Below are 26,780 nucleotides of genomic sequence, written 5' to 3'. Positions count from 1 at the left end.
GACATCGAGCAGACCAGAAGGCAGACTGGCAGATTGTGGGAGCGACGGTATCCAAGGGCTACAGTGAATCCAGCGAGTGTAAGTATGAGTCCAACCATCTGACAAATATTGGGGGGAAAGTTGTGCTGTGTTTTTTTTTGTTTTTATGTTATTTATGAGAGATTACCTGTTTCCAAGCTGTAGCTAGGTTATGGATGATAAGATGATTCCCTGCAGCTAGCTGTAAGCATAGGTTGTGGAAGGTGGTACCTTATAGTATAGAAAAAATAAAAAAGGAAAAAAAAGACACACCAAAATGGTTGTTAATAGGACATAGCGCATTGACATAAGAGTGGTGGCCCGCAGGCGGGCAAAGAGTTGTTAGTGAGGGAAAATGAAAAGAGGCGTTGTTATTTAGCAGGTCCAAGTGATGGTGAAGCTTTAGAAAACAAAAGGTGGAAGTACCATTTGGGTTGGGCTCGAAGAGCACCTGGAAGGTTGTGGCTTGGGCTTTGAGGGCAGAGACTAGAGTGAAGGCGGTGTTCGCAATACATCCTAAATTATGGTGTTAAGTCGGAGAGGGTGGTGGAGTGGACTAAAGGTTGTTTTGTTGTGGAGAAGTTTATTAATTGTTCATAACGATTGTAAAGTTGAAAATTGCATTGTTCGAAGTGTGTAAAAAATCCTGATTCAAAGTCAAGTAATTAGCGACAGTCAGAAATTGATGTGCCATCATGGAGGATACACCCCTTAAACATTTGTGCAAGTCCATTCTGCGGTATCAGGACAAAATCTGCAAATATACCATGGAATTGTCTCGCTATACTGTGGGCAAAATGGCAAAGCCATGGCCCCGGGAGTGCTCCCTTTTGAAATCTGTGCTGCAACACATGACTACATATTTACATGCTGCATATAAGGCAAAGAAACTGAGTGGCAGATTAGCAATACGAATGATATGGAAGATGTTTGAGGACAAGGAAGAGGACCCACCCAAGAGGCAATGGATGCTCAATCAGCAAGATGCAGGGGGTGAAGTGCCCACGACTCCTCCTTCTCCTCCTCCTCCTCCTCAAGCCACAGACCCTCAAACAGGGGGCCAGGGATTTTATCCCTTAAAGGAGTTAAAATCAGCGGCAGAGTACAATGACCCTATGTATACACCTCCAGTTTATAGTAGGGAAGACACACTTAGTGGTGCTAAACTGGAGAATAAGAAAACCAGGACTATCATTAATGAGTGCAAGGAGCGCAGTGACTTACAAGCAAAGTTGATGGGGGTGACAGAGTGACACTGGGATGTAAGCAGGATGCCGACGCAACGGTTCCACCGAATGAGTGGATAGGAGGACAGATACCGTTCATACTCGACGTAAAAAGGCGTAACAGCAAAGAGACCCAGAAGAGGAGGATAAGAAACAAAGAGAAGAGGAAGAGGACAGGGAATTGGAGGAGGTAATGGAGGAGGTGAACAGAAAAGAAAAGGAGGAGAGAAAGGAGAAGGCAGAAAGAAATAGAAGAGAAGGTGATGAGAAAGGCTGAGGAGGAAAAGGAGAGGTAGTTGCAATTAAGGCTGGAGAAGAGGAAAGTGGAGATTGCGAGTATTGTTAAAGAATGTTGGTGCAGGGAAGAAGAAGAGAGAGACAAAAGACAGGTGCGGGAGATAGAGAGAAGTTGAGAGAGACTCCTTAAGGAGGTAGAGGACATAATGGCAGGGCCTGAATGTCTAGATGACAATGAGGAAGCGGGTATACAGAGGAGGATCAGGATAATGTATAGAAGGCTGCGATGCCCCTCTGAGGGGATAGGCCTAGAGAGGGAGACACAATGGGACAGATAGGAAGATATAGAAAGTGGAAAGCTAGAACCCGAGGTGCACCTTAAGCACTCTGAAGGCAGATCGCATAGCGCAGACGAAGTCACACTATATGCGCAGAGGCTGAGAGCGTTACCAGGATGAAAGAGAAATAGTATGACAACAGCATTTACAGTTACAAAAGAAGGGAAATATGACAAAGGTATGGGGATAACACAGTTTCCGCTGATAGAGGAGGGTGGCGGGCGACCACAATAAATACTTGGCAACAGATGGACAAAGATAATTTGAGGTGTAAATTGCCCTCGTTGACTGCAGCAGTGGGGAAATGGATTTATGAATTAGAAAGACTGACAGCAGAGACGACAATAGCAGTAGGTGACATGAAGAGCTTACTCACCGCCATTCTTGGGGAGGTAGCTGAAAATGTTTGTAAATAGGCAGGATATCCCAGAGTGACAGCACAGAATTCAGCACACTATGGAGTGCTGTTTAACAACTGCAGAGCAGCCATATGGCAGGCTCTGAGAGTGCAGTACCCAGACACATTTGACATTTACACAATCATGGCATGCAAAATGTGTGAGGATGAAGACCCACTTGAGTGAATCCTGGAGATATAAGAACTTTGCGTCTTGACATGCTTAAACTGTGTAACAAAACTGTGGGCTTATTTTACCACATATTCAGCCTGGGATTGCCAGAGCAGGTGCAGATGCAATTGAAAGAATTAGTGGGAATGGAGATGAACCTGTGGTTGGAAATTCAGCTGACAATAGTACATTATTGTAGGCTAATGCAGGAGAATGCAAGACAGAAGCGCAAAGAAAGAAAACAGGAAGAAGTGAAGTTAGTGCAGAAAAAAGTATCAAAATATACAATGGAAGGAGCAATGTTAACAAGCAGAAAGGGACTGGTTACCCAAAACACCCAGTATCAGCAGCAACCGGCAGAGGGGAACTTCGCAGGAAGGGGGGCACTAACTATGGGCTGCAGGGAAGAGGAGAAGTGCCCATGGGAAGAGGAGCAGGGTACCCAGCACAGCAGGGGGGAGACAGGCACAACGGGGGACAGCCCAGACCCATGGGAGTCCCACCCCAATGTTGGTTATGTGGTAAGATTGGCCACATATCACAAGTGTGTAGAAGCAGAGGAGGAACGCCACAGAGTGGGGGGGGTAACATACCCGCCAACATATCACACTGAGCAACCTGACAATATTATGCCCAAGATCACACACAGACGCAGACATATCCGCCACAAATGACACCAGCACAACACGCACCGGTCCAATCACAACAGCCCATGACGCATGCACCACAAGCACGGGTGTACACACAACCACTGCAGACAGCATCCCAAGTATGCTGCAGCTGCGAGACACATGGACTCCACAGTACAGACTCCCACACAAATACTGCGGGATGCAAACATAGTGGGAGGGAATACGTTTACGGGACAGGGATGACTTTATACCCACAATAGGACAACCCACAGATTGATTCAATGTGTTGAATCCTATCTGTTACACCCAACCTCAGTGAGGAACCACGTGTAGGGGTAACCATAGGTGACAAAATGTTCTCTTTTCTCATGAATACGCGGGTGACTGGGTCCTGTATTAGGGAGGGGAGCTACCCCATGTCTGGCATTGCCATGAATGTTCAAGGTTTCTCTGTAGCTACAGATTTGGTTCCGTTTACTGATGAATTGCCCATCTCCACTGAGGAGCATGACCTTACCATGCCACTGTTATTTTCACACTAGACGCCAGTTAAAATAATGGACGGGACATGATGAGTAAACTCAACATGACCATCTTGTTTACTGAGCAAGGGATAGTGTGTTCTACCCCAGGAATCCACTACATGAATGTGCAGGAGTTCACTCATGCATTCTGCGGGCAGACTTTACAAAGGGGGGTGCCCGTAGATCCCAAATTATTTCAGAATGCGGTGGAAGTGCTGCTAGCATGGCTTCCAGAAATATACAACAAGCTACTCTGCTTGCCAAACAAGGATTTGTTTAGACCAGAGACTCCCTTACAAGAAGAGAAGAGGAAGGACAGTTGTTACCATTAAATTAGAGACAGCTATAGTGAGAGACGAGAGAGTAGTTCTACACGGGACTGACGATACGGGAAGAGCTTGGAGAGCAGTAATAGCAGTAGGTGAAGGATACAGACTGACTGGCCTAACAGACGAAGAATTGTTCCGGGATTACTATTAGGAATTTGAGACAGTGTTATTTTTTAGCATTACTTGCTGGATGAGAATCCATTAGGTTTATAGTGATAGTTTCGACAGTCAAAGTTTCGACTTACCAAAGTTCTGACACAAAAGCATCGAAATAAAAACATTTCAAATGCATTTTCTATTCTTATTTTTTTAATGGGGGGTTCTCCCCAAGTCCCTCATTTTCTCTTTAAAACGAACTATTTTTTCTACACGAACAAAAAAAAAAAACATAACATGAAAAAAATTGCTTTCGAAACTTTTTTATTCAAAACTTTGTATTGTGAACTTTTGTATGTCGAAACTTTTTTTTCGAAAGCATGACTGGACACCATCCATTACAGGGAAGTCCCACAGAGTATGGCCCTAATTAAAAAGACACTACTGCCGTTACTTGAGAAAGACCTAGCACAAATACTGTTGGCCAACAGCCCATATGACATTGGCCTGTTGAAAGGGGTAGGAGCTGTCAAAATCAAGCTCAAGCTTGGGGCGATCCTGCCAAGAACAAGGCAATACCCTCTATCCAGGGAGGCAGACAAAGACATTTTTGAGACAATCTCAGCACTAGTGCAGCAGGGAGTTTTAGTGTCATCAGACTCTCAGTTTAACACTGCTGTGTACCCGGTGAAGAAGGCGACAGGAGGATTGTGGCATTGTATTCAGGATTTGCAACCCTTGAACAATATTGTTGAAGCAGTGTTCCCTTTAGATCTCAATCCAGCAACTCCCCACCCAATAAATGCATGCAAGCGCTCAGCATGATATTGCAAGAAGTGTATATTTCATTGCCCATTACCCAAATCATAGAACTGCAGGGGCATGCACCAACAGAGTAGAAGGAGCTATGCATGAGAAGGGAGTTGAGGAAATGTGGAAATAGCAGCGGGTGGATGCGTATGTTGTTTCTGATCTATGTTACTTGTTGCATATTAATGTTGTGCATACCTGTGTTTCTTATGTATGTCACATGTCACATTTTAATGTATTGGATGTCACTTGGTGCATTTTAATGTATTGCATGACTTCTCATTTCGACAAATGTATTTCACTGTATGTGACCGCCCTGGCCCAGAAACAGGGGATTGCTGCATTTCAATGTATAACATGAAAATTGTTACCACCCCAGGCACAGCTAACAGCTAGAAAAAAAGAACCCCTGTGGGAGACACATAGGTTTTTCATGACTCTGACCAGCCATCTATCATTATTCTCACTCAGTCACACTCCATTCAGAAAGGTTCTACCTGTATAAAAATCATCGTACTAAAAGGTTTACAGTATAAACATAAATGTTTTTTTATATAACATATTATATGACAGGTTATTTATAACACTCTTAATACCCAGAGGTTTCTAAGCGCGAACATGGGGATTGAACCTGTGTTGCTTCGTGTTGTCTTGCTTCCAAGGTGAGCATGTTGCCCCTGAGCTATCCTCCCGATATATTAAAACACTCAATATGACCAAAAGACAGTTTCAAGTCCACTCTCGGTGTGCTACTTTTCACAGAAATGGGTGATGGGGTTATTAAAAGTGACTCAGAAAATAGCTTCAAACAGAAATTTTACTAACAGCGGCCAGTTATACAGCCAGTGAATCACCTCTTCCTAAGGTACTCTTCCTCTCCCCAGCCCCTGCATGTGTACCCAGTTGTCCCCATCCTTTGATCTCCCCCTCCCCTTTCGGTCACGTGAACTTTCCTGCTCCCCAAGGGGGCATGCCTATGCTCTGCTATTTCGGCTCTTTCCTCCCTGGACTCATGAGAACCGCTGTTGTCACCACAGGGGTGGGTGAGGGAAGCCCTTCCATCTCCTTCCTATGCTGTTGTCCCTAGCTGTTTGCCCACCTTTCATGTCCCTGCCCCCTTCTTCCTTAGTCCCTTCATCCACCTTCCTGGGACAGCTGTGGAGGAGGGGGCTGTGCATCCTCCATTGTGTCCATGCTTGGATGTTTACCCACCTGTCATGCCCCTACCCCCTTGGTCTCTTCATCCCTTTCTTGCGATAGCTGTGGAGAAGGGGGCTGTGCCTGCAGTGTTAGCCTACCCGCCCCCCCTGACCCTGTGAATCTCCACCCTTTTCCCCTGTCTCTTGGACACTGGGAAATATTTTGACCTCCTGAGAAACTCTTCTCCTCCTCCATGGAGGGGGGAGTGATAGCTGTGGAGAGGGACCTGTGCCTGCATGTGTCATCCTACACCCTGTCATAATCCCTGCCCGCTTCCTTCTTGGACCCTGTGGGCAGGCTCTGCAGGGGTGGAGCAACAGCCTTATAAGTGGACAGAGAATCAGGGCTCAGGCGTGGGGGGGGACGGGGGAGCTCCAGAGACCCAAGCAGGTACACTTCTCCCAAATTGGCATACTCCCTTTCCATCCCCTTGCACCCCTGCCTCTGCCTCTCTGCCTCTCTGCCCCCCTCTCTCTCTCTCTCTCTCTCTCTCTCTCTCTCTCTGTCTTTCTGTGAGGAATTCAACCATCCGCACAGGGAATGGGCGCTCACCTGGGCTTTTTAAACATGTTTTAAGAAATGGAATGATGGGAGATCAACCCTGGAAAAGATGTGGGGCTAATCCACACACATTTTCTTATGCTCGCCGCACAACAAAAACATAGGGCCTCATTACGAGAGGGTCGGTAAGGGGTTAACGGTGCTGATAAAGGTGCCGGCGCCGTTAACCCCTTACCGCCCCATTACGAGGTCCCTAGCGTGACCCGCTCTGGACGCCTGGTTTCACCAGACGTCCTTAGTGGGTCCCGCGAGGGGACCAGCATCCTAAAAACGGGCCCGTCATTAACGGGCCTGTTGTTGGTATGCTCCCCATTTCCATTTGAGCCCTATGGGGGCTCAAATGGGAATGGGGATGGTCCGGGTCTGGGGTCCCTGAATGGGGACATACTGGGCCCTCCAAGGTCGGAATGGCCCGGTATTTCCCCATTCAGGGGGCCCGGACCCGAGTTTGGAGGCAGCCATGCCCTTATTAAGGGCATGGCTGCCTCCAAACTCGTAATGAGGCCTATAGTCAAGTGTACTCTGGAGGGACACAGCCACAGGCGCAGTCCTCCTTGTCACATTTAGCTGGAATGTGACAGTCAGGAGTACATGAAAGCATCTAAGGAAGGGGGAAGGCAACACCTTCCTCCTGCCATGGCCTGCCTAATTCAATATCAAAGACTCCAAGGATCCACCCTGCCCAATGTAGTTCTGTGTGGTGGCAGCGCATAATGGTGAGAGTTAATTGAAGCAGGCATGCAAAGAGGTCTGGTCACAGAACTAACAAAGGGCAGGAAACCGCAACACCTCTATGATATGCAATGTGTCAGCTTGAAGCTAGCTCCCACCCCCCTGTATGAAGGGCAGTGAATGTCGTATCTGTACAACTGTTTACAATAGGCAACCCTTGCAGGGGTGGCCCTTTCAGATCGAAGAATTATGTAATTTGATGGAGCCAGAAAGTCTGTTTTCGACACAATCTTCAAGGGAGATCTGTGCTTTGATCAGGAGCCACAGAGAGCTCAATTGACCAGAGAGACACTTTGAGCCACAACAGACAGGAAGATGGGTGGGACCTAGTAGTACATGTTTTCTCCCTTTACCTTTCCTGCTGAAAAGCACTCTGGTTATGACCTCACGCATAACAGAAGATTGTTGGCGGGGACCCAGGATTGGTCCATTAAGGTAGGCTTAGCCTGCACCAATCCCTGGGGCCCCGTTGGGCTTTGAAAGAGGGTTGAGACCCTCTTTTGGCAGATCATCTGAAGACTTTGCAAGGAGTAACAAGAAGGACTCATTTGGACCCTGGCTGAAGGTACAGTCTGCCTTACAGCTTCTGCCAGTGAAGGAAGGCCAGGATTTCCAGGAACGAAGCAAGATCCCTCCCCTAAACATCTCCCAGCGAACAGAGGGAGATACCGACCTCAGCGGACCCATCCAGCAGCTCCAGAACTGGTACCCAGCCAGCATACAGTGTGCCCTGCTAGGTTCTGCCAGTAAGCTTCCTAGGTGGGAAGTTCCAGAGAGTCTCTGACCAAAGGACAAGGCCATTGCCTGCAAACACTCACCTCAGCTTTGGGCCGTCCACCTTAAAGGATGACACGGGCCCAGCGAAGAAGTTAGGAGGAGTGCCACAACAAGCATCAACCAGCATCCATCTTTAAAGGACATTTTGAGGCAGTCGAGCCCTGAAACCGCAACCAGCTGCACCACTGACTGTTGTCACGCTGCAGTCACTAAAGCAGTCCGAGACCCCTCAACCAGCATTCCAGATCCGCCAACCAGCACAGATAGAATGATTCCTAACCACAAGCCGCCATGTAGGCCAGCCGGCAAATGTCCGTCCAGCCTCACTTGCCGAACTGCCTGCTGCCTGATACCCGCTGCTGTCTCCTGTCTTGAACTCAGTCGCAGGAGCTGCAAAACGTCCTAAATCCAACTTGACACTGTCGAGTATCAAGATGATCTCAAGCACCAGGTACATTGTGGTTCTGTCCCCCTGGTCCTTCTCCAAAGGCCCCTAGTGACATTTACAACCCCTGCTCCCTCTGTGCTGAAACAAAATAACCTTGAACAGTTAAGACTGATTGCTTTACTGACTATCCTCCTGTCAGTATCCAGAGTGCATCCCTTTCCTTCGTGAAAATGTCTGTGTTCCTTTACAGGGTGGGTTGTATTTTGTAGTGTGCTAGAACGGTCTGTTGTAATAATAATAAAGTAGATATTTGTATACAACCTTGACTGGACAGTCCCTTTTTTTCATTGGGTAATAATTGTATTTTAGCTATGATACAACTAACCAACGATTCACGACGTTGCGGAGATAAGCCTGCTGTTCCGTTCATGTTACCAAAATTGGACAAGGAGGTTTATAATTTGCTTGTGTTTCCAATCTGTTTGGATCCCTTCTGGTGTATTGGAGGTGTGGGTCTGATTGATGGTTTAAAAACCAATATTCATCCCTGGACCACTGGTTCCCCAGAAGTTGATTCGTCACATTGGTGGCAAGAGGTCGGATCAGTCGGAGCCATGGACACAGCTTAGTCACCCAATGATAAAACTACTGTTGTAGGTAACGTTTAGTCACTGCTAGGTATTAGTAAAAGTCATGGATCTTGACATGCGGTCCGTAAAAGGCATGACCAAGGATGTTGCTGACCAGCCTCCAAGCTTGGGTAGAAGTGAGGGCGGTTGGGGGGAAGACCCCACCCTGTGTACCCGAATGGAAAAGACCTTCCGGCGGGGAAAAATGACGAGGACGATGGCATGAGCAGTGTTTCTCGCCACTCATCCTGCCAGGGCGCAAGTGTGCTTTCTCGACACTCAAGAGTGTCAGTGAGGTCAGGGGCTAGTGCGGCATCCCGCAGGTCCCATAGGCCTCAGCATAGTCTCTAAGTGGCCCAGTAATTGTTCCGGCTGTTAATCAGGTCACTGCTAGATAGCACCTGCATGAGGAGAGGAAACTAGTGCTAGAGGAACAGAAACAGCGGCACAAGGCCACCATAGAGCAGCGCAAGCTGGCGCTTGAAGAGAAGGAGGCCAACAGATCCACCTCTAGCAAAAGCAGCAGTTGTGGTTCAAACCAGAGTGCCTGGGATAAGCCCCAGAGACAAATCCCCAAAGACTTAGTGCAGGCTTATTAATTGGGGAAGGATATTTTTGACTGGTTTGAAGTGCTCGAGCTGGCTTTCCAGCTACAGGAGGTGGATGAGGTACTGTGGGGTGCAGCCCTGATGAGTCGCTTACTGACATCAGGAACTGATGCAATTCTTCAGTTAACATTTAGAGGAGGAGCCAAGTGCATCTACCGAAAGTCTTGTCCCCATTTTGCCTATATGTTGGAAACCGGAAATTGTGACATGCGTATTGCCATTGATGGAACCTATAACGCGAAGAGTCCTTGAAACAAGGTATCCATTGGGAAACACCTATATGATGTACCCAGAGAGAAATTACAGTCTTCTAAAGGAAGTTCCGGAAGAAATGTGAAGATGAGTGAAAGAGAAGACTGGTGAATTCACATGGAACAGAAATGACGCACCCAGAAGAGATGCCATTGAAGAGAGTATATAGACCTTATAGAATCTGATGGCGAAGTAAAGAATTGAGCAACATTTCATGAGCAAAATGAAGATTGCACGTGCGGAGAGCACTGAAGAAAATGCAAGCCATTTTATAATTGTACAGATGTTAAATGTTAAATGTTAGAGGTATTCGTAACGCGCACCGTCACCAACGGAGTTGATCCCCGGGCGCTCTGGCGGCCCTGCAAACGGGAAGGCGGGATGGGTTAGTAGGGTGAAGAGGGAGTAGGATAGTAAGAGGGGTGGTGTTCTGTTGGCAGCTTCATCTCGGTATACACCGTGCGCTGAGCTTTTGGTGCAAGTATCAGAGCAATGTCAGGCCTCGTGTGGTGTTGGTGCGGCTTATGTGTTGTTGCGGTGTGGTGAAGTGCATGCGGCTTGCGGTGCGAGAGATGGTTGTGCAAGTATTTCAGTGCGTTAAGTATGCAGAAAGGTTTGAGCTTCTTGGTTAGTGGGCCAAGTTTTGCATCTAGTCCTCGCAGTATGGCCGGATGCCTAGATTTCTGGACTCCTGAATGGCGCGAAAGCAGCTAGATTTAAGAGTCATATATGGTGGGAGAGGCCTATGCCTGGCAGAGCAATAGTGTATGGTACCATACAATCGCTGGATATAAGAAACAATTGAGCAGTTCAGTACAATCCCAGGACACAGCTAGATCCGAGGGTCTGCTGAGTGGGAGGAAGACCCGCACCTGACAGATCAGTTAAGGTTTTCGCGCTGACGACTTCCTGTTGGATCTCAGGGTGGGGTTGTGGTGTCGTCTTTCCCTATTATCTGAACGCAAGAAGACTAAGTAATCATGAGGCTGGCTATACATAGCGAATAGACGGCAGGCGGTGCCGCCAATATATATAAGTGTGTATAGAATCTGGATGTTCCACGATGCATTTTAGCAAACTAGGACCCTGTGAACAGAAGGGCTGAAAGTGTGGCGCAGTTGAAGAAAACAGCTGACAGCGACAGAAAGGTTGTCTGGCTCAGTGTCAAGGGTTGGGGCAGCCAAGAAACTGGTTATCTATTCCAGAAGATACAATGAACGCGAGAAGCGAGACAAGCTCCTGTTGAGGTCTAATGGAAAAATACTAGAATTGCCACGTTCTATTCATTTAATAGTGTTAAATGCGATGAAGGAGCTCAAAACACAGTCTTCTGTCACATGGTCAGGTTGAAAATAGACTTTGGGCGAGCTACACCGAGACCAGAAGATAAGACCATGCTCACACTCGCGTCTATTCTCAGGCGCAGTGATACTTGCAAGGCCGAGTTCAAAGGACTAATTGAATGGCAGACAGTAGGAGTGATGAAGAATGTTGGGCTAATTGGGTCGGGAGGCATGGTCAAGTCCAACCCTCCAGCAACTGGGGTACCAGCTTGCGTGCTGCTAGCAAGTGGAATATTCCAGAAGGGTACAAGCATGCCAACCAATTGTAGAGGGCCACATAGCAGAGAGTCCTATAGTTTGAAAGCCAACGAAACGTTGTGTATTTTTATGACACAGAAGATGACTTGCACTAGGGGTGGGCATAGCTGTCCAACTGACCTTAGAGACCCAATCACGATGGCATACCCCCATAGAAAGTATACTTAGATGTTACCCTCAAGCCTCTCACAACCCCAAGTAAGTTTTCTTATTTTGCCACAAAGTATGACATCACATATGGCAGATTTTGGTCATAAATATGTGTTTTTTCATATGAATCATTGAGAATGCTTGTGCAGCGTCCGTTGATGCCCGTTGTACACTCTGTTTTAGATACTTGTTAATATAACAGCTAAAAGATGTGCCAACTTCATGAGTCAGTCTGATTATTGGTGTCAGACTAAAATCTGCATCCCCATCCATCCCAGATAGCGCTGCCTCGTTTAAAAGGGCCTTCGGGTTCAAACGCACGAGGAACGGCCCATTTATGAAAGCATGAAGACAGCCCTCCTCAGGAAGTTCTGTAAAACCCGAGAACAGTATCTCAAGAGTTTCAGAGGGCTCGGAAAGAAAAATGGGCCACCATTTGAAGAGTTCACACACTTGTCGTTGAAATATCTGAGCAGGTGGGTGACTGGTAACAAAGTTCACACATTTAAAGGGATGTACTATTTGATTGCGTGTGAGCATGTATTGACAAATTGTGAAGTTGACCTACACCAGCATCTTGTGGACAAGACTATCACAGACCCTGGTGAGCTTGCAAAGGCTGCTGATAGGTTTATGAGTACTCGAGTCCAGAACAAGGCTCAGGCGAACACACGCAAACAGGAAGAGAAATAGGCTGACAAAAAAGTAAACAAGGATGGCAAGGACAAAGGTCCAACCCAATCCTATTCAAAGTCAGGTCCCCAAAAGGGAAATCCCAAAACTCTGTTTCAGCTGTGCACACTGAAAAGAAGAGCGCAGGCACCCCTAACACTGGGACACCTGCGTTTTTATCACCCAAAGGTTATTTTGTGTGTAAGGAGTTGGGCCATAGGAAAAGGGATCCTTCTTGCAAGGGCTTACCCAAGCAAGCCATAGGAAATTAAGAGGCCATCATTAGTGTGGCCTCTTAGAGGAGGACTTCACACTAGACTACGGAGTGGGCAAATGTGGATTGGTTACACTGAGTGGGAACGGTACCGGATCTCCAGAAGAGATCCCAGTTCCCAATAATACTCAACTCTATTTAGAACATGGGTGTATCAATGGACACAAAACTCCTGCGGTCTGAGACACCGCAGCTAGCATCACTGGTGCACCCGGCAGTTAGTATAGACAGGCCAGTATGTTTATGGGCCTGATTGTAGCGTACGTGGGTTTGATGGAAAGAGTAAGTGACCCTTAGCGATATTAGAGTTCAGCTGGCAACGTGAAACGACCCAGCGCCGTGTGGAGGTGAAATAATCCATCCCTGTCCCATGTCTGTTGGGTAATGATCTTCCTGATCCCGAAATAGTAGTAGCGGCTGCCAGATCGAGAGCCAGAGATATCTACAGATTGAAATCTCTCAGAGCCTTAGGGCCTGGAAGGCTTCCAGGGGGCTTGTTGGAAGGGCCGGTGTGGCCGGTAGCCCCTACTCCAGTCCCACAGACTGCTCAGTTGCCTACTCCTGTGGGAGAGGGGCCAGTAGCCACTAAGGACCCTAATTTGGTAGCAGGAGACTCGGTGACTTCAGAGTTGCCTGACGCAGCGCAGGAACCTGAGGTGGAGGACCAGGTGGGCACAGATCTGAAGGGCCTGCCCACGCTGGATGAGTTTGCATCAGCTGGGGGCCCAGATCAGGCTGACTTCTTTAAAGCCAAGAAAGGGTGTCCCACTCTGGCAGGTTTGCAGTAGCAGTCGGAGGAGCAGGCTAAGGCTGAGGCCCCTGGACTGTTCAAAGATTACTGGGAGGATAGGCTCTTGTACAGTGAGCCAAAGGATTCTAAGGGCAAGGGCACCAGAAGGTTGGTGATTCTCCAGTTCCTTTGGGATTTGGCTCACCAAATTCCTTTAGCAGGTCTCTTGGGAGTGAGTAATCCAGCTCAGGGAACAGATACATCTTGGTGGTGGTAGACCCTGAGGTTGTCCCTTTGAAGTGCATCAAAGCCCCTGTGGTTGCGAAGATTCTGATTGGGATATTCTCCAGTCTTGGATTCCCAAAGGAAGTTGTTTCTGACAGGGGATCAAACTTCATATCTGTCAGGAAAAAGATTGGGGGCTGGTGCAGGCGGCGGTTATTTCACAGCTTGGCCAGCCACAAACTACAACTGGGGGTTGCGTGGCTCCGCGCACATCACGCAGTCATTGCTGGCTTAAAACCGTTGTTCCGTCTGTGTCAGGTGCAGATTATTGATATCAGCACATGCAGACGCGGCGTGGGGAACGAGACATCAGCTGAGAAAGGTGGCAGGAACCAGGGAAGCAGTGTGACTGATCTGGGCTTCGCGCCAGTGATCACGTTTGCTCCGCTGAACTAGGTTGAATCGTACAGTGTCTCACGAGGCACCCAGACTTCAGTTAAGTTTGCGCCTCGTTCATGTGTTAATTTCAATATGAGGTCTTGTTGAGGTCTTGTTGAGAGCACGTGCAGCCATTGTTCTTCTAAGTCAGCTCCCAAGGAAAGTTATTTTCACACAAACTGGTGAACGGACAGGGTCTTGGGGGTTCTCAAGGGCTCTGAACTGCAACAAGCAACCGTGGGAAGTAAAACACGGTCATGAGAGAGAGTGTGTGAGAGTAACACACTGTCTAGACTGCTGAGCAGTGGAAGGGAACGTTTTACTGTTGCTAACTTCATGCTTCATGTTCAGTGTTGTGTACCTTTCATGTAACATTTTGCCTAACAGGCCATGAGCCTTTGTCAATCATAAGTCCATGTCAATCATGTGTTTTGTCAATCATGAGGGGAGAATCTCCCTGCTGTTTTGTTTCATTATGTTGCCATGTACATTTTGCTGCCTCTGAGTGTTACATGTCCAATGCTTTGGTTTCTACTGTTCAGGTACAAGGGGGTCTGAGGAATGCATGCAGTAGGCAATTTTCCAGGCAGGTTTGGTTACTATTAGGTTAGGTCTGGTCGCTAGGTGGGTATGCAGAGTATCAAGGTGTGTTTTTCCCTAACAAACCTCTACATATCCAATTTTGTTACCCTAACCCTCTTTCCAGTCCCCCTACTTCCCCCTACCCATCCACAACCTCTCCCTGATCCCTACTCCCCCCAAAGGATACCATATGGTCACGTGTAATTTCTATCATTAGGAACCTGTGCCAACCACGGTGGGAGGGTCGAACGCATTCAGCTTCTGTAGTTAGGGAGGGTTCTGTGGTTAGGGAGGGGGTGTCAATATCCTTCCCATCAGGTTTTGAAAATATCAGTGTATATGAAGGCCATGTGGGAAGAGTGTGGAGTCACCTATAGGGTCTCTTCATCCTTCCATCCACAAATAAATGGGATTGTTGAGCAGTTCAACAAGACCCTGAAAGGCATGATAGGTGACTTGGAAGAGCACCTGAGGAGAACAAGGGATATTCTCCTGCCATGCCTTCTGTTCGCCTTCAGGAAGGTGCCACAGAACGGAGTAGAGTTTAGCTCCTTTGAGCTTCTGTTTGGGCACCCAGTATGAGGTCCCCTCAGACTAGTGAAAGAGGGATTGGAAAGCAAACCCTCATCCTCTACACGAGATGTGGTGGACTATGTACTCAGCCTTCGGTCTAGAATGGCAAAGTACATGGAACAGTCAACAAAGAACCTAAAGGCGAGTCAGTAGCTGATGAAGCACTGGCACGACCAAAAGGCCACAGTGACAGTCTATTCTCCAGGCCAGTGAGTGTGGATTATGGAGCCTGACAAACCCAGTGCTCTTCAGGACAAGTGGACTGGGCCTTACTGTGTGCTGGAAAGGACCTAAACTGATGTGCAGGGTCTTTCACGTCAACTGGCTAAAGCTCCATTATAGCCGGGATGACTTGGTCATGGCATTAGTGACTGACGGAGAAACTGAGGAGGAGGCCGATCCCCTCCCAGTCCTCTTGCACACTGAAGCCACAGATGGGTCAGTAGAAGGTGTCAAACTTGCAACGGACCTCTCAGAACAGCAACTGAGAAACTGTCGCAATTTACTGGGACAGTTTGCCGGTCTGTTTTCTCTGACTCCAGGTCGTACAGATTGGTGCACCCATGATGTGGACACTGGAGATAGTAAACTGGGGAAGAGTAGGAGTCACCGGATGTCTGATAAGGTCAGGGACACCATCAAGGAGGATGTCTCCAAGATGCTGTCCGTTGGCGTGATAGAGCCATCCCACAGCCCCTGGGCTAGCCTGGTGGCACTGGTCCCTAAAAAGACCAATAGCGGGAAGACTGAAGTTCATTTTTGTGTGTATTACAGGGGGCTCAATTCTGTAATGAAGACAGATGCTCACCCCATTCCTCGGCAGATGAGCTCATTGACAAGCTTGCCGCTGCCAAGTACATGGCAGAGTATTGGCAGGTCGGCTTGACAGATGGAGCGAGAGAGAGGTCAGCATTCTCAACCCTGTAAGGACATTATCAGTCCACTGTGATGTCCTTCAGATTGACAAATGCCCCAGCCACTTTTCAGAGGATGGTTAACCAGATTTTGTCAGATCTGGAAAACCTCAGCGTCGCCTATTGAGACGACATTGCTGTGTTCAGCCACACCTGGGAGGATCACTTATCCCACCTGAAACAAGTGCTTCAGATGTTGCTGAATGCAGGTCTGACTATCAAGCCCGTGAAGTGCCAGATAGCGCAAGGCACAGTGACTTACCTCGGTCAGTTGGTCGGTGGATGTAAGAAACAACTTCTCGAAGCAAAGGGACAGGCTATGAAGGATTGGAACATCCCCGCCACAGAGACGCAGGTGAGAGTCTTTTAACGTCCCACTGGGTACTACCAGTCATTCATCAGAGTGTATGGGACCATTGCCATGCCCCTGAATCATGTAACTTCCAAGAGGATGCTGAAGAAGGTAACTTGGACTCCTGCCTGTCAAACCTCCTTTCAGGATTTAAAGGAGTGATTGTGCAGGGCCCCAGTTCTGAAAGTGCCAGACTATGGTCAGGAGTTCATTACCCAGGCAGATGCCTGTGATTTTGATATTGGAGCAGTGTTAGCCCAGCTGAACTCTGAAGGGGTAGAGCAACCCGTTGCCTACATTAGCAGGCGGTTGACAAAAAGGGACAGGAACTGGTCTGTCATTGAAAAAGAGGCGTACGCGATCATGTGGGCCGTAGTGAAGCTGAAACCCCTCTTCTTTGGGTCTCACTTTACAATCCATACAGACTACCAGCCTCAGTGATGGTTAATGGCAATGCCAGGGGACAATCCCAAACTACTGCGTTGGGCCATATCTCTACAGGGATTAGATATGGACATCCAGCACAAGCCAGGCTCCCAGCATGGAAATACAAATGGCTGCAGCTGGTACTTTCACCTTGATTACGAACCAGGCCCTCCATATGTGAGGAATTCGACCATCTGCACAGGGAGAGTGTGCTCATCTGTTTTTTTTTTAAATTTTGTGACAAATGATGAGAGTTCAACCTCGGAAAATGTGTGGGGCTAATCCACACACATTTTCTTATGCTCGCTGCACAACAAACACATAGTCAAGTGTATTCTAGGGGATGCTGCCTCAGTTGTTGCATCAGTTGTTCCAGGAGTTCAGGGCAACTCGAACACCAAATGTCTCCAAATTACAAGATGGGAACTGTTGCAGACATTAAATTCAACAGTAAAGGGTTATACGCTATTAAAGAAGAGCTAAGAGCTGTCCGACTGATGAATGTACAGAACAGACATGTTTGGATCTCCTCACAGCCATGGAAGTAGGCGTGTGCACAAAGATAGGGCCGTCCTGTTGCACTTACGTGGCCGGCCATGATGGAGACATTGGAACCCTCGCAGAAGCAATCATGCAGTTATCAGACCAAAATACCAAGATGGAAAAGATAAGGAGCACAGCAGGGGAGGACGAAGGTTGGCTGTGCTCACCCAGCACATCTCAAGAAAATCAATTCCTTGATGTCTGCACTCATCGCCTGCCCTTGCCTTACCCACTCCCAGATTCAACAGAAAAGGGGCAGGGGGAGTGAGCTTCCCGGTCATTGTTCACACCTTATGGAACTCCCTTTCACCCCTTATCCAATATGAACTCTCTCATACCCTCTTCAGGAAACAACTGAAAACCTAGTTGTTTGACAAATATGACTAGACTACTACCAGTTCACCTACTATCAACAGCACTGTGACTCTGACACTAATATGTACTATGTTTTTTCTATGTTACTTACTTTGTGCTAGCGCTGCGATACCTACGGGTCTGGGCGCTGCAAACAAATGAAATAAATAAATAAATATATCTTTTCCTGGATACCATCATGGATGGCCAACTGGTTCAAGGTACTAGCTGCCTTAGTGCTAGTACTACTAGCATTCTGTGTCATTAGAGTAGCTATAGCCCAGTGCAAAAAGAACACTGAGAGGACAAAATGGATGAAAATATTATTGGACGTAGAGACAAAGGCAGACAGAGAGACGCAGACTTTCAATGTGCTGAAGTCACACCTGAAGCAATGTCAACTTTTTCCTCCAGGCACAAAATTCTCATTTGCCCAGATCTACACAACTATATGGGACAATGGGTATGGTGCAAGCCCGGTGGAGTCTGCTGCTATATCACCTGGTGTTTGGACATACAAGTAAAATACCATGATCACCTGGGAAGAGTGGCAAAGGTATGAAACGCAAGGCCATACATGAACAGGGGAAACATCCGAGGAAGTGTGGTTGATCTATCAACCAGAGGGGGGATTGACAAGGGAGACCTGAATGTGGCCCTCGTTGCACCTATTCCCACCTTCATCTCGATGACAGAGAAATGAAAGTTGTACCTCATTCCTAGCCCCATCCTCTCCATCATCGATGTGCCGCAGATGTGAGAAATGCTATTCTCTCAGGCAGCCATTTAGACCCTATCCTAATGGTGTCACTGAGGAGATAAGTTTGCAGTCAATGGAACAAGTGGACTGACTGTGACCATGCAAGATGATGACATCACGACTGAGACTATGACATAGATGCGTTAGACATGAAGCACATATGCACTCCTGCATGAAGTTACGCAGGCACTTCGTTTAAATGATCATAGACATAAAGAACATGCTCATGACCTACCTAGATAGAAGACGGACACACCTATGCTCATGACCCACCTAGTAGAAGACAGACACACCTATGCAACGCAGAAACCGCAAGTTGCACAAGAATACAAACAAACTACTTGCAGGCGCTAGAATACAGAAAGAGACTGGACATGCTGATTTTTCAGAGATGCGTAGCGGAGGCTGTCAGTGCAGCCAGTGTGCATATTCTTGCCAAGGAGACAGAGAGATTTATTTTATTTTTATTTATTTCATTTGTTAATCGCCCAGACCCTTAGGTATCACGGCGAGGTTACAGACATCTTGTGTATTAATTAAACATTGTTACATTTGTGCAAATAAAACATATGGCCAACATGGCTCAAAGCAGTGGTTTAGTTACAATTAGTTACTTGTTATTGGCAGGCCCTGTATACTTCAAAGGAGTGAGAGTTGACCTGCGTGGGCACGATGCAGGTGGCGGGTTTTGGTCCCTCAGTATTGATTAAATAGCCATGTTTTGAGCGCTTTTTTAAAACTTGCCATTGTTGCCTCATTTTTAATTCTGAGGGGTAGGGTGGGAGCGAGGACTCTGAAGCTGTTCCCTCCTGCTTTGGTGCTTTTATGCCGCGGAATTTCCAGTAGAGCCTTGTTGTTTGATCTCAGTACTCTGTTGAGTGTTTTTTTCTTAATGGCCTTATTGAGGTAATGGGGGCTTTGTTAGTGAGGCATTTGTATACAACACATAGAGTTTTGAAAACGATTCTGGCTTTGACAGGTAGCCAATGGTTTTCTCTCCTAATGTAAGATATGTGCTCTGATTTCTTGATACCTAACGCTGCTCTTAATGCTTTATTCTGCAGCAGTTGAATTTTACTTGTATTGGCATTGGAAGTTCCTAGTGGAAGTATGTTTCATATTAGCAGAAGAGATAAGACACTGTCATGATGCCTACCCCCGGAGCACCAGACCAGGCCCAGCACCCCCGGGAGCAGGCATCACGCCCCCGGGTAAAAGCCCAGCGGCCCTTTATAGGGGCTCTTTGGACTCTGTCCTGGCGCCGTTGGCGCCAGGCTCATGGTGGACATCAGTCCTGGCGCCATAGGCGCCAGGCTCATAAGGGGAAGTGTTTGTTGCACTTACCTGAAGCAGACCATGCTGCACACTCACCTGATGCAGACCATGCTGCATGAAGAACCAAGCCAAAGGAGGCTTAGGAGGGTCTATTTTTCTGAAGGAACTATTTTGTTACTTGGGTGGGGCTGTGGAAGAATATTCACCTGGAACTTCTTCCAAGGCTATTTAAGCCACGCCCGGACAGCCACACGTGCTTCGCGTTGTTCTGCATCCCAGCAGCTGAACGCTCACAGTGTCTGCTCCTGCACCTGGACTCCAGCTACGCCCGCCTCGAACCTGGAACACCTGTAAGGGAATAAGAGAAGAGAAAGGTGAAAACCAAGAACTTATTCAACCTTCTTACCTGCATCCGGAATCTTCACGCTAGCATTCCTGAAGGAAGACTTCCATTTAAAAGCACCGCGTTGCTCGCTGCAGCGCCGCGCTTCACTCACCTGTTCCCGAGACGCCGCCCGGCCCCATCGCGGCTCTCAGCACCGGTCGCCACATCTCTGCACCTAGGGGAGAGAAAAAGAGACAAAAGGTGAGCAAGGGAACACAAGAGGAAAGCCGAATTTTCAGCCATATTACTTACCGGCTTTTCTTGGTGAACCATTCCACATCTCGGGTCGGCGTCGCATCTTTGGCAGGTACCGCACCCCGGCCCCTATGGGGAAAGGACAAAAGACATTACTGGGGAATTATAAAGACATTTAGAGGGGTCGCCCTCATCACTTGCTCACCTGATTTTACCACCGGCAAATTAACCCCGCAACGCATCGCCTTTGTTCAGCACCTGAAATAAAGGACAGATCACAGCTTAGGAAAAACAACATAAAAGGAGGCTCACACTTGAACTTTTGCATCTTCATACTTACGGCGTATCGCTCAGAAAAGTCAAGTGGATTTGCCAGCGCCATTCTGAAAACCAGTGAAGTAACTGGACGAACGCGCGCCCCTGCACCAGAAGCAGGATGGAGAGTTCATCCTTCCAAACCATAAGGTGAGCTTAAACCGGGGGTTTTGGAGGAAGTCAGAGAAGAACGAAGGGGAAAAGCGGGGAGCAAGCACACTATTCAGCAGACAGTTAATCCCCTTTCTCATCTGCAGAAGGATATTCCTACGGGCCAGACAAGCAAGATTTGGGGGTCCTGTTCAATCGGTGGTCCGAATTCTGCACATCACACTTGAAAAGGCCATAGCAACCCAGACCAGACCAGCGCCTCCGTGGGAGCCAGGTGAGCGTTACAGAACGCGAAGCCTTCCTACAAATTCCCACCCAGGCGCTATGGAAACTTCTGAGACTGACCAGTTAGCCCAACTACTGGGGGAATTACGGGCCGAAGTACACGCCGCTCGTCACGAGACTAATGCTCTCAGGAGGGAAGTGATTGTAACAAAGGAAAGAGCTGATGACCTGGCTAAACAGCTTTTGCAAGGTCAAGCTGGACAAACTCCTTTACCCGGTTCCGGAGGGAACCCCGCTCCTGTGCTTTCCAGTAACCCGGTGCAGATTAATCTACCTGTAAACATGCCGCTGGCCCCACCCGAATGCTTTGCTGGGGACCCCAAACTATTCGCCGTATTCATGAATCAGTGTCGTTTGCATTTCCTGTGAAGACCTGGGGCCTTCCCTAATGACCAGACCAAGGTAGCCTTTGTATTGTCATATCTCAGCGGCAGTGCTGCCGATTGGTCAGTTCCACTGGTAACTCAAGATGACCCGATTCTTCGTGATTTTCAAGGATTTCAAGCAAGCATGGAAAGGTTAGTTGCTCGTCACTCCCAGGCTCTAGATGACGAACTTCTATCTCTGCGACAGGGAAATCAAGACCTCCTTTCCTACATTGCAACCTTTAATAGACTAATTGTGGAAACTGGGTGGCCAGAGGATAAAAGAATCACGTTATTTTATCGAGGTCTACGCGGAGAACTTAAAGATGTCCTGGCCCAAGTTGTAAATCCGCCCCAAGAATGCTCAGAATATATAGACTTAGTGGTCTAATTGGATCACAGACTGTAAAACAGAAAAGCAGATCGGTCCAGGTTTGAGACCCGGGTGTTAGTCAAGACCCACGCTAACCTCAAGGGGGCTGAAGCCTCTGAGCCAATGCAAATCGGAGGAGTTAAAGGACCTTTAACTCAAAAGGAACGTGAAAGAAGACGGCAGATGCACTTATGTCTTTATTGTGGATCCTCTGGACACTTTCTACGAGATTGCCCGGCAAGGCCGCCCAGGAAGGCGGTAGGAGCCGCTGATAAAATCCATGAAACCTCTGTATCGGGAAACGACCCTGCCCGACAAGCGTAGGGGTCCACTTGCCGAGCTTGAAAACGAACTCTCAGACCTCGCATTTCACTGTGCCAATGGTCCTCGTAGATCCGGAACAGCCTAAGCTGTTGCATGCAATAAAGGCATACACCGATAGTGGGGCTATAGGAAACTACGTGGATCGTGAATTGGTCTCCAGGATTAACCTCCCTCTGCGTCCTAAAACCAGTAAAGATGTCATCACCATAGTTGATGGAACCGAAATTGCCTCGGGACCGGTAACACATTCCACAGCTGAGGTGACACTTGTAGGTCCAGACGGCCATCGGGAGGCAGTTGTGTTTGATGTAATCAAGGCTCCACAGTTTCAGGTTATTCTCGGAATCCCTTGGTTAGAGACACATAATCCTCGAATTGATTGGTGAGCGAAGAGAATAACCTTTCCGGAGTGTGCACGAACCTGCTACCCAGAAAATCTGAAGATCAGTCTAGCATCAGTAACCTCTGTCTCCATGCAACTACCTCCGGAATACCAAGACTTTCAGGACGTCTTCCAAAAGGAACAGGCCAACACGTTACCTCATCACAGATCGTACGATTGCCAAATCAATCTGGTGCCCGGTGCACAACCCCGTTGTAGCAGGATTTATGCCCTTACTGAGCCGGAGAATCTGCATTTCAGACAATATTTAGATCAATACCTAGCCAATGGTTTCATTCGCCCGTCAAAGTCTCCGGCATCCTCAGCTTTGTTCTTCGTGCCAAAAAAAGAAGGCGACCTTAGAACTTGTATCGATTACTGCGCATTGAACCAGATAACTGTTAAAAATCGTTACCCTCTGCCTTTGATCCCTGAACTCCTTGACCAGGTGAAGGACGCTTGCATATACACCAAGTTAAATCTCCGGGGGGCTTATCATCTGATACGAGTAAAAGAAGGCGACGAATGGAAAACGGCCTTCCGTACAAAATACGGACTATTCGAATACCAGGTGATGCCTTTCGAGTTGTGCAACGCGCCTGCTGCCTTCCAATTCTTCATGAACGATGTCCTTCGGGAACTCATCGATGTCTGTGTTGTCGTGTATATCGATGACATTCTGGTGTACTCCTCTTCGGAATCAGATCACAGGAAACATGTCCGGGCCGTCCTTGAGAAATTGCGCCAGCACAAACTGTTTGCAAAGCTGGAAAAATGTGTTTTCCATACCACCGAGGTTGAGTTTCTTGGATTCATCCTGACACCTAAAGGGGTCCGAAGGGACTCACGGAAAGTGGATGCCATCCTGAAATGGCCATCACCTAGTTCGGTGAAAGGTGTCCAAAGCATGCTTGGTTTTGCCAATTTTTATCGCAGGTTTATCCCGGAATTTTCACGGATGGTGCAACCCATCACTGCACTCTTGCGGAAGAATAAACGTTTTGAATGGACCGAGGAAGCTGAACTGGCCTTTCAGGAATTAAAAGCTAAATTTACGTCCGCACCTATTTTGAAACACTCGCGTCCTGATCTCTCATATATAGTCGAAACCGACGCATCCGGCTTAGCCATGGGAGCTGTCCTGTCTCAGAGAGACCCCGAAACCAACCAACTGCACCCCGTAGCATTTTGGTCCAGAAAGTTCTCGCCGCCGGAGATAAATTATGCAATCACCGATAAGGAATTATTAGCCATTAAGTCCGCCTTTAAGGCTTGGCGGCATTATCTTCTTGGCGCCAGGCATATCATCACCGTGATCACTGATCACCAAAATTTACAACATTTAAAAACTGCCAAGGCTCAGTCTTCACGACAGCTCCGATGGGCTTTATTCTTTGCTGAGTTCGATTTTGTAATCACTTACCGTCCCGGCTGTAAGAATGGTAAAGCGGATGCGCTATCTCGAATTTTAATGGGAGAAATGGACACAAACTCAGAACCTGTGCCGATAATTCCCGAACAAAGAATCTTGGGGATAACCACTTTACAAACCATTGAAGACATTCAAGCACGGGTAAAACTATTACTGGACTCTTCAGCCTTGCAGGATTGGATCAAAAGGGGGTCTGCCTTTTCAATCAACGAGGGCTTACCTTACTTCCAAGGACGTTTATTTTTGCCAGAAAAGGAATTGCAAGAACTGGTTATTTCCCGTCATCACGATACTCTGATGGAAGGACATCCTGGCATTGCCAAAACAGAGGAAAAAATTAAACGACAATTCTGGTGGCCGTCCTGGCGAAAGGATATTAAATCTTTTGTGATGTCCTGTGGAGTTTGCGCCCAAAACAAAGGTAAAAAAACAAAACCCGCCGGTCTTCTTCAACCCTTAGACATTCCACCAGCACCTTGGCACACCTTGTCACTAGATTTTATCACGGACCCGCCCTCTTGTAATGGATACAATACAAGAGGGCGGGTGGTGGATTTATTTTCCATGATGGCCCATTTTATTCCGTTGAAAGGATTACCTTCAGCTTTTGTTCTTGCCAAGGAATTCCTTGAAAATATCATCCGTCTGCATGGATTCCCGTCCATACTAATCTCCGATCGGGGAAGCCAGTTTATTTCTCATTTTTGGAGAAAGTGTTGTCAACTGGCACAAATCGACGTAAGACTCTCAACCAGCCACCACCCACAGACCGATGGTCAGACGGAGAGAACGAACCAGACCCTTGAACGATATCTACGATGTATGTTGCACCAATCGGAGGGTAATTGAAAGGATATTTTATGGGTGGCTGAATATGCATACAATAACTCGATACACTCTGGAACTGGTCAGAGCCCCTTTTATACCCTATATGGACATCACCCTCGTACTTCAGACTTGGACTCACCTTTGAGCCTTGAAATGCCCGCAGTGGACCATTTGCATTCTACGATTACTCAAGCCTTCAAGGATGCTACTGCACACTTACAACATGCGAAAGGGAAATACAAAAAGAATGCGGATCTGCATCGAAAGGAGGCGCCTCCATACCAGATAGGGGATCAAGTATGGTTGGCTACCAAATTATAGCTCAAGGGACCTCAGACTTTTAATCCAAGGTATTTAGGCCCTTACTCGATCAAAGCTATAATTAACCCAGTGGCAGTAAAGCTAGATCTACCAGCTAACATGCGGAGTCACCCCGTTTTTCATGTGTCGCTTTTGAAACCAGTGCAACCAGGAACCAGATTAATAAAGCCACCAGAACCAATCCAGATAGATGGGGAGCCTGAATTCGAGGTAAAGAACATTTTGGACTCTAAGATCTCAAAATCAAAACTTTTCTATCTAATTGATTGGAAGGGGTATAGGCCTCAGGAAAGATCTTGGGAACCCAGCGACCACGTGCATGCACCTCGGCTAGTAAAAAGGTACCATCGGAATTTCCCGAACAAATCGAAACCTCCTGGGGAAACGACCTTGGGAGGGGCCTTAGGGGGGGAGTGTTGTCATGATGCCTACCCCCTGAGCAACAGGCCAGGCCCAGCACCCCCGGGAGCAGGCATCACGCCCCCCGGGTAAAAGCCCAGCGGTCCTTTAAAGGGGCTCTTTGGATTCTGTCCTGGCGCCGTTGGCGCCAGGCTCATGTTGGACATCAGTCCTGGCGCCATAGGTGACAGGCTCATAAGGGGAAGTGTTTGGTGCACTTACCTGAAGCAGACCATGCTGCACACTCACCTGATGCAGACCATGCTGCATGAAGAACCAAGCCAAAGGAGGCTTAGGAGGGACTATTTTTCTGAAGGAACTATTTTGTTACTTGGGTGGGGCTGTGGAAGAATCCTTTCTATTTAAGCCACGCCCGGACAGCCACACGTGCTTCGTGTTGTTCTGCATCCCAGCAGCTGAACGCTCACCGTGTCTGCTCCTGCACCTGGACTCCAGCCACGCCCGCCTCGAACCTGGAACACCTGTAAGGGAATAAGAGAAGAGAAAGGTGAAAACCAAGAACTTATTCAACCTTCTTACCTGCATCCGGAATCTTCACGCCAGCATTCCTGAAGGAAGACTTCCATTTAAAAGCACTGCGTTGCTCGCTGCAGCGCCGCGCTTCACTCTCCTGTTCCCGAGACGCCGCCCGGTCCCATCGCGGCTCTCAGCACCGGTCGCCGCATCTCTGCACCTAGGGGAGAGAAGAAGAGACAAAAGGTGAGCAAGGGAACACAAGAGGAAAGCCGAATTTTCAGCCATATTACTTACCGGCTTTTCTTGGTGAACCATTCCACATCTCGGGTCGGCGCCGCATCTTTGGCAGGTACCCCACCCCGGCCCCTATGGGGAAAGGACAAAAGACATTACTGGGGAATTATAAAGACATTTAGAGGGGTCGCCCTCATCACTAACTCACCTGATTTTACCACCGGCAATTTAACCCCTCAACGCATCGCCTTTGTTCAGCACCTGAAATAAAGGACAGATCACAGGTTAGGAAAAACAACATAAAAGGAGGCTCACACTTGAACTTTTGCATCTTCATACTTACGGCGTATCGCTCAGAAAAGTCAAGTGGATTTGCCAGCGCCATTCTGAAAACCAGTGAAGTAACTGGACGAACGCGCGCCCCTGCACCAGAAGCAGGATCGAGAGTTCATCCTTCCAAACCATAAGGTGAGCTTAAACCGGGGGTTTTGGAGGAAGTCAGAGAAGAACGAAGGGGGAAAGGGGGGAGCAAGCACACTATTCAGCAGACAGTTAATCC

Source organism: Ambystoma mexicanum, chromosome 2p, assembly GCF_040938575.1.
Source record: "Ambystoma mexicanum isolate Mex_15411 chromosome 2p, UKY_AmexF1_1, whole genome shotgun sequence".
NCBI classification, from domain to species: domain Eukaryota; kingdom Metazoa; phylum Chordata; class Amphibia; order Caudata; family Ambystomatidae; genus Ambystoma; species Ambystoma mexicanum.
This window is presented reverse-complemented; position numbering follows the sequence as displayed.